Source organism: Adiantum capillus-veneris, chromosome 17 (genome assembly GCF_014529385.1).
Source record: "Adiantum capillus-veneris isolate H3 chromosome 17, ASM1452938v2, whole genome shotgun sequence".
NCBI classification, from domain to species: Eukaryota; Viridiplantae; Streptophyta; class Polypodiopsida; order Polypodiales; family Pteridaceae; genus Adiantum; species Adiantum capillus-veneris.
Window position 1 is genome coordinate 112,191,623 of NC_140947.1, and position 8,749 is coordinate 112,200,371.

Consider the following 8,749-nt stretch of genomic DNA (forward strand, 5'->3'; position numbering starts at 1 on the left):
GCCTCTTGATTGATTCTTTTTCATTGGCACTTAATAAGAAGGGAATTCTTCTCAATTTTCGTCCAATGACTATTCCATTTCTATTAAGCAAAGCTTTGCAAGAACAAGAGTGCCCAATCCGAATAGAACTACTCCATAGCTCTCGAGCTTGCTTCTCTGAGGTTTCAAGAAAAGCACACAAAGAATGCCAATTATGACACCCAAGGTTTGACGATTCAACAAAGCTCCTACCTTGAGGTGAAAGCAAGCAAGAGTGAAGAGCTTTCATATATCTATTCTCACACAATAGCCCATCCTCTTCGATCTCTAATTGCTTCCATGTATTTGTAAACAAGATGCGACTATGGAAATTCGTATAGGATATCTCATTGTCTTTGTTGTTAGTTGGAATGCTTAAGTAGACTGATATGCTTCTCTCAAAAGAGAAACACCAAAAACAATCATGAGAGCCATGGCGTAAGATATCGTCAAGCATCTCACCGCTACATATACAAAGTATTAAGCCAATCATCACTTAGTCAAAACTATATAAATCAAACACTTAAAAAAATCTCATTGAGATGGTATTCTTGAGAGTCTTTTGTACCTGCCACATGCTCCAAAGGGGAGCTATTGGGACCCTCGTACTGTTCTGATAAGATTCTCCATGATAATAGTAGAGAGCGACATGTTTTGATGTCGCTCAATGACCATCCTTTTCTTCTAGAGAAATTGAAGAAGAAGTGAGCAATATCAACAAGAAGCATCCCAAGTTGACGTTGTTCGTCTGTGATTCCTTGCACTACATTTAGAATGTGAGGCAGACACCACTATACAATTTTTTGGCACTCTTCTGCCTTGAACATTTTAGAGTGCCTCGATGGGTTCCTTGGCCATCGCCCTGAGTTCAAAATAATCTTTGGAATGACAGATGTAACCTCCTTAACAGCATTGTCAATGGCACGCTTCATTGGTGTAGTAGCAGATAAGATCAGCTTTTTGATGTACTTCTGAAATAAGTTCAGAGATAGTACATGCATAGAATCATATACTAAGTCTTTAGACAGGTCGAACGCATATAAGTGATACAATCTCCAAAGAATGGATTTCCCAGACAAACCTGCATCCCGAAGTATATCTTCCTTGCCTTCTTTAGTAGGAGATTGTTTCGCTCATCTGATTGCTGACCACATTTCTTCTACATTTCAACCTTGGGGAGGATGTCTAGCTTGAAACCTATTATTATCATACACATATCTTGACCCAGTTGCATCTTGATGAAGTGATGCATGTGCTTTACACCGTCGACAAAAGCTCTTCCCGCCATCTTTGAACTATCCTAGCTTACATTGAGCTGGATGGTCACCAGTGCACATCATTAAGATTTCTCGCAACTTTGTTGTTTCATTTGGAAGCCCTTGATGAATACGGCTTTTACTATAGGCATAGTTGACTTCAAAACCATCGAGAAATAATCTTTCTAAATCCTGAAGCAAGGGTTCTAGAAAACAAGAGAGAATATCTCCATGCTTCTTTTCTAACTCTTTGTTTGACAGGGGAAGAAACAATACTGGAATAGAACCAAGAGTAGATCGTTTTCCTCCATTCAAGACAGTGATCTCTACTACTGCACTATCTTTCATAGTTGTTGATGCTTCTTGAAATCCATCCCAATGCAAGAGAAGAGAAAAATTCCTTGGGTCTCCTCTAATAAGCTTCCTCTCCCCCCAAATTTATTTTTACACCTTGTACATGAAAACTCATAGGCTTGTGTATCCTCGTTCCAACTACTAAGAAGCTCTTTGCTTGACAAACACTTGGGAAATGCTCGATATGTCATCTTGCACTTGTCATTTTGACACACAACTGGAGCCTCCCAAAAGGCATCAGGATTCCAAAAGTCCTGATAAATCCGCATTTTCTCTCCGTCCCATAATTCCTGAATAAAGTCAGGATGTTGAGAGGGCTCCTTGCCCAACCATCTTTCTCGAGCTCTCCACATGCTTAAGAAATCATGACAATATTCTTCACTTTGACAGAGACATCTCAATTGATCTATCAAAGATGTGTATAAGAATGGCATCATCTCCTTTCTGCTTTTGCTGCACTTTGAACATCTTTCACAACAAACAAGGCAATCACGCTAACGGCGTCTTGATCCGATTCCATCAATGCAAACACACATGGAGGTGTCTCTATCAGCATCCTCTTTGCTAGGTGGAAAGACTTGCGGTTCATGGGGGTGACTTTCACTGCCAGGACATAGTTTCCATTCTTAAGAGATAACCATACCTTTGTCTTTGTAGAGCTTCAGTATTTCAGAGAAGTTACTTGGTGTTTTGAAATCATTAAGACTTCCATTCCAATCATTGCTCTTCTCTGCCAAGAGCTTAGCAAGACATTTCTCGTTTCCTTCAAAAACAAAGCCTAAGCCATGAAATAAGACACGCATTACATCATCTTGAAGCTTTATGGAAGCTCGATGGGAATCCATCACAGATTGGATTCTAATAATGATATTCCAAATAGCTTCGTTAAGAGCATACTCGTGAGTGTGCTCTGTGTTCATTCTAAAAAATACGACAATCGCACATTACTAACTAGTAACAACCCATGATAACTCGACTACATGAAATCATTAGAGAAGTAGGATGCTAAATTGCAATTTGGCTAGCACTTAACATTATAGAAGCATGTTAAGCCTATCATTCGCGTTTCTCTCTCTCTCTCTCTCTCTCTCTCTCTCTCTCTCTCTCTCTCTCTCTCTCTCTCTCTCTCTCTCTCTCTCTCCACGATAGCAATCAAGATACTATAAATCACACTGTTTGTACTGAGGCGGTCCGGGGCGGGCAACAAGAAGAGTGGCCTCTAAGCGCCCTTCTGGCTCCCGTGCTGCTCAATTGGGTTGGGGTTGGAAAAAACAACAAACACACACACAAACCCGCAACCTAACCCTACACAAATTTGGGGCACCACCTAGTTTTGGATGCGAACTAGGACGCGTAAAGAGAGAGAGAGAGAGAGAGAGAGAGAGAGAGAGAGAGAGAGAGAGAGAGAGAGAGAGAGAGAGAGAGAGAGAGTGCTCGGGCTGCTTTGAAATGTATCGGCAATGATCAAGCAAACACAATTATATATGTAAGAAAGAGAGGGAAGAGGGAGGGGGTGCTTATTGCATTAATAGCTTCTTACAAATCTGTCATGACCAATCAAAGTGAGATTAGTATTTGTTCAACATAGCTTGAGTAAATTTAGCCAGAAAACATCACAAGAAAATCCACCCCAATCACTGTCTTAAGGCCAGGGGAGTCCTCTCCACCCTGTCGCCCTCTTACAGTATGTGGGATTTATGGCTAAATTGATGACAACACCCAGAGACAAGCTATCAAGAACTTAAATAAAAACACCAAGACTCTTACACATCATTGTTGTCCATTACTTCACGTTGGAAGAGAGACAAGGTATCCAAGCTTAGTCCAAATCCACCCTCCTTGATTCAGCAAATGTTGGGCCTACACTAGTAGGAGAAATGATAGATTTCCCACTCTCAATTGAGTGATCGCTCTCTCTCTTACAATGGTAGAGCTCCCTTGCTAATCACTCCTAATACAACACATGCATATACATAAGCAAATGAGCTTCCACTCAAGAGCTCCTTCTAGAGAGGTTGAGCTTGGCTTCTCAAGCTATAGCATAGTGATCTTGCTTATGGCTCTCCCCTTTCTGTGCTAGCTACACCCTCCTTTTATAGCAATTTTGAGGGCTAGGGTTACTCCTCTAACCATGGTTGGGTTAGATTTTCAGCACTTATCTAATTTCTTTTGTTTGGAATTATCAAGAAGTTGGTGGGGATAGATGAAGAAGAGAGAGAAGAGAGAAGTGGAGGTGATAGGACTTTCATACTAGGTTAGTGTTAGTAAATTAGTAGAGTTAGTATTTTTATTGATTTACAAATGGAATTGGATATTTACAATTGGAGTATCCATGTAGGATACAAATAAGGAAGAAAAAACTCTTAATAGGTCAATGTCGATGCTCCAAGTGTCTTGAGTAGGGTCAATTTTGACGCTTGTTGACGGTCCACTAGCTTTGACGGTACGTTTTTTCTCCACTCTTGACCTTCCTTGGGAGCCAAGGTAAGTGAACATGAGTAATCAATCACCACGATGCTGTCTTTCAAGAGAAGAGGCTGAATTTTGTGGTTTTTTTTATAAATATGGGTAATATGGAAGAGAAAAAATGAGACTAGGTAGTCAATTTTGGAATGGAAGTGTGTGTAGGAGACATGAGTTGACCATGGTTTCTCTTATTCTTCAAGGTTAAGAAGAAGGTGAGTAGGGTGTAGAGAGGAGTGGTGAGAGAGGTGGGGATGATGAGTGGGAGGTGTCTGTGAAAGAGGAAAATGGTAAAGTGGAAGAGGGAGTGTGGCTGCATAGCATGGGCAAACTGGGGTCCACCAATAAAATCATAGCTCACAGCTCGTAGCTCAAAAAAATATGAAAAAATATGAGGTGAAAGTCAACCCACGAGCTACAACTTTTATTTGTATCACCTTTTCAAATTCGGGGAGCATGTGATCTTTAAAAATTCAGCAAAACCGACTGTTTTTTCCACTGCACAAAGTCCTTGTGAGGTCCTTCTTTGGATGATTCTTTTGCATATCTCCAAGAGTGAGCCCCCCATGGTGCATGCATGCATTCCACATACCCTTGACCTTATTTGGTAGGTCTCTAATTGAGGATATTGTTGAGATCATGATTAAGTGAATAGTACAACTAAGAAAATCAAATATTGAGGGGTCTAAAAAAAATATGTACATGTCAAATATAAATAATATAGGTGGAAAAAATATAAAGGGGTCAAAATAAATCTCTCTCATTATAAGTCTACCATAAAAAGATGAATATTTTTGGTGGTCTAATTTATGAGAGTAATAGAGAATAGATGTAGGAAGGAAAAAATCACAACAAAGAAAAAGTATACACGTAAATAAAACTAGTTTTTTTTGGATTTTTGTTGAGATGGAGTTACACCAAAAATAAGAGAAGCTTGCATTAAATTATTTTTATATAGAATAAAGTGTATGCAAAATGGTAAGAAAAAATATGGTAATGGTGAGTCAATGTACATACCATAAATAACACACTCCTAAGTATAAATATTTAAATAAATATCAAAATAATTATGAAAAATCCTTATATTTAATCCCTATACAGAATGAAATATTTACACACAAAGAGGCCATAATATACCTTTTTTTTAAATTTTTAATTTATTGTTTTGGCTCAACTAGCCCAGTGACTAGCTAATTGAGGGTTTTTTAAGAAAATAAGAGAAAAGTTCCCTAACTCACACACGCCTATATATAGTGAAATGGTAGGGATAGCCATAGTGTTTGAGTGATTTGATAAGGTGAGGTAGCTTACTATGGCAATTATGGAAAGCCGAAAAATGGTTATCAATAGCCCCCCCCTTAGATAATGGTACATTCATGTACCATTTATCCGATCATACAACATGTAGATTGTGTAACGTCTGTCTTTGTCTACTCTCATCTTTGAAGAACCTATGTTGTATGATTAAAAAAACTTGTGTGATATGAAAGGTTCTCAAAGCCAATAGCAGGATGTAATGAAGTGACTGAGTAAACCTCCTCCATTGAGAAAGTTTCCATAAGCACCCCCCAGGATCAAAGATCTTGAAATTTCTTTCCCAAAGAGAGATATATGGTATGGAATCACTTACTGATTTCGGTTGAAGAAACTTGTAGATTTTATTGTTGTCCATCATTGCATCTATCACTATGAATGTGATATAAAAGATTGGTTGCTCTTCCTCTTGTGTAAAGTTGATGTATCTGCTACGGTCTTCAAGAGCTTGTATGAGAAAATTCCTGAACTCTAGCTCATAAAATTCATTCAACCTGGGTAGGCTCATCAAGTCAAAAATTCTATGACCTTCATGGTTTAGGAAATCTTGGTCCATGCTTCCAGCTGCTATTGGAAGATATTGCAAATAGTTTACCACATAAGTAGATAATAGACGAAGGTTTCTATTGCTTCCAACACATTGTAAGAGAATAGATTTTGGTACTAATTGATGAAATATCCACATGTAGCAATCAACAAGTTTTTCATCTATGATGAAGACCAGAAGCATCACAATGTGCGACCTCCATACACCAAAGAACCAAATGAAGAAGGTTTGGAAACATCCGTTCATCACCAAGTATTCATGTCCTCTTCCACTTAAGAAGGTATGGTGCCGCCGATGAAAGGTATATGTGAAGAGAGGAGAAGTTGAATTTGAAGAGATGAAACCCAATGTGAAGATGATTGGGGCTTCAAAAGTTTGGATTCTCTTGCTAAGAGATTGTCCCATGAATGAAGATCCACCCACTAAAACACCATTGGAGAGAATGATACCCTTCTGATAGTTTCCTTTTATAATTTTATTTTTTACTACTCTCCCATGTTCTTCATCCCCTTCTAAGCCCCCCCTTGGGCAAGGTTGTAACTCTTCACATTGTACCACCTCAAAGGTTGATGGATTACTGTTTGATTTTGTGAAAACTTTGGCTTCTTGAATGATAGGTTCCTCCATGATTAATATACATGGGTCATACCAATGCTTTTCAACATCCTCAAACACTTCTTGAAGATTATCCTCACATGGATTCAAATCATACTCTTCTACTTTGTTTTGGAGTTGGCATTCCATGTACACAATCATCTCTTTATGATCAATGTGGTCCATGATCTCCCCACCTATGATTTCATCTTCTTCTTCACTCTCTTCTTTTAGACAAGATACACTCTCAGAACATTCCATAAGATCAAGGTTACCTTCAAGGTCTTCATTCTCCATAGAGTCATGTTGCACAAAATCTTCGTCTGCTCGGACTAGAAATTGATCCTCTACCAAAAGGTTGGATGTATCCATTATTGAATCATCAATGGTATTTGAGATATCTTGTGTCGATTTTTACATGCTTGTGATAAAGGTAGAAGAAAGAGATTCCACATTTGAATCTTGGCCACACACTTTAGCACTTGAATAATCAGTTGGCATGTAAGTAACTTCTTCAACATTTGTCGGAGTAGAAGGAGACAAGTATGGCAAAGGAGATGACTCCTTGATAGCAACACTTTCATGATGGTTGGTTCTTCCAGCATGATGGAAACTATTTTTGATGTAGAAGTACTTGTGAAACTTTCTTCGGGCAATAGTGACCGCTTCTTCAAAGGTAGAGGGTCCACTACAAGTAGCCTTAGTCTTTAGGAAAGGAGACAAACCCGAAATAAATTGCTCCATTTTTACATAATCTGGAAATGTAGAACTAAACCGACATCCTCCCCATTGACAAGAAAAAATATCCTCATAAGCATAGTAGTCTTCACCATGTTGTTGAAGTCTCCCTAATGAAGCCCATGCTGTCTCTGTTGTTGTAAATTTAGAGAATCTGGCCTTCAAAGCTTTGGAAATTTGGGTATATCCATCTTCAATCTGAGAAGAAATACTCCAAAACCATTGCTCAGCGTTGCCTCTAAGGCATAGCAATAGAAAATCTCCTTTTTCAATGTCATTCCTTTTACCAAGGATACGACAAACCATTATAAAATCAGCAAGAAAATCATCAACATCTTCTTCTAGATTTCCGAAGAAGATTGGGATATCATCAAAGGTATAGCGTGTCATAGTCTCTCAATGCTAGAACCACACAAAGATTAGTTCCAAACAATCATTTTCTCTCATAACATCAACTAACTACACAAAGCTTTGAAAGGTCTTTCAGCATGAATTCTAGATTCTTATGTGAAAATGTTTTTTTCCTTTCTTATGTTATGCATAATCCAAACCATATTCTAGATCAATTTTTGTTGCCTTGAAGTTAAACTCGGTCATACAATTTTTCATGATTCATATAATCTACTTGATTATGCTGAAATTCAAGCATTCATGCAATACAACAAAAATAAGCACAAAGTCGTTCCTCCGTGGGGGCACCAATTTGAGGCGGTCCGGGGCGGGCAACAAGAAGAGTGGCCTCTAAGCACCCTTTTAGGCTCCCGTGCTGCTCAATTGGGTTGGGGTTGGAAAAAACAACAAACACACACACAAACCCGCAACCTAACCCTACACAAATTTGAGGCACCACCTAGTTTTGGATGTGAACTAGGATCCGTAAAGAGAGAGAGAGAGAGAGAGAGAGAGAGAGAGAGAGAGAGAGAGAGAGAGAAAGAGAGAGAGAGTGCTCGGGCTGCTTTGAAATGTATCAACAATGATCAAGCAAACACAATTATATATGTAAGAAAGAGAGGGAAGAGGGAGGGGGTGCTTGTTGCATTAATACCTTCTTACAAATCTGTCATGACCAATCAAAGTGAGATTAGTATTTTTTCAACATAGCTTGAGTAAATTTCACCACAACACATCACAAGAAAATCCACCCCAATCACTGTCTTAAGGCCAGGGGAGTCCTCTCCACCCTGTCGCCCTCTTACAGTATGTGGGATTTATGGCTAAATTGATGACAACACCCAGAGACAGGCTATCAAGAACTTAAATAAAAACACCAAGACACTTACACATCATTGTTGTCCATTACTTCACGTTGGAAGAGAGAAAAGGTATCCAAGCTTAGTCCAAATCCACCCTCCTTGATTCAGCAAATGTTGAGCCTACACTAGTAGGAGAAATGATAGATTTCCCACTCTCAATTGAGTGATCGCTCTCTCTCTTACAATGGTAGATCTCCCATGCTAATCACTCC

General features: G+C 38.9%; 1 pseudogene; it reads right to left on the reverse strand.

Moving 5' to 3' along the window:
- Positions 1-1,618: 1,618 nt before the first annotated feature.
- LOC147437893 (uncharacterized) lies at positions 1,619-2,473 on the reverse strand (annotated as a pseudogene).
- Positions 2,474-8,749: the final 6,276 nt, after the last annotated feature.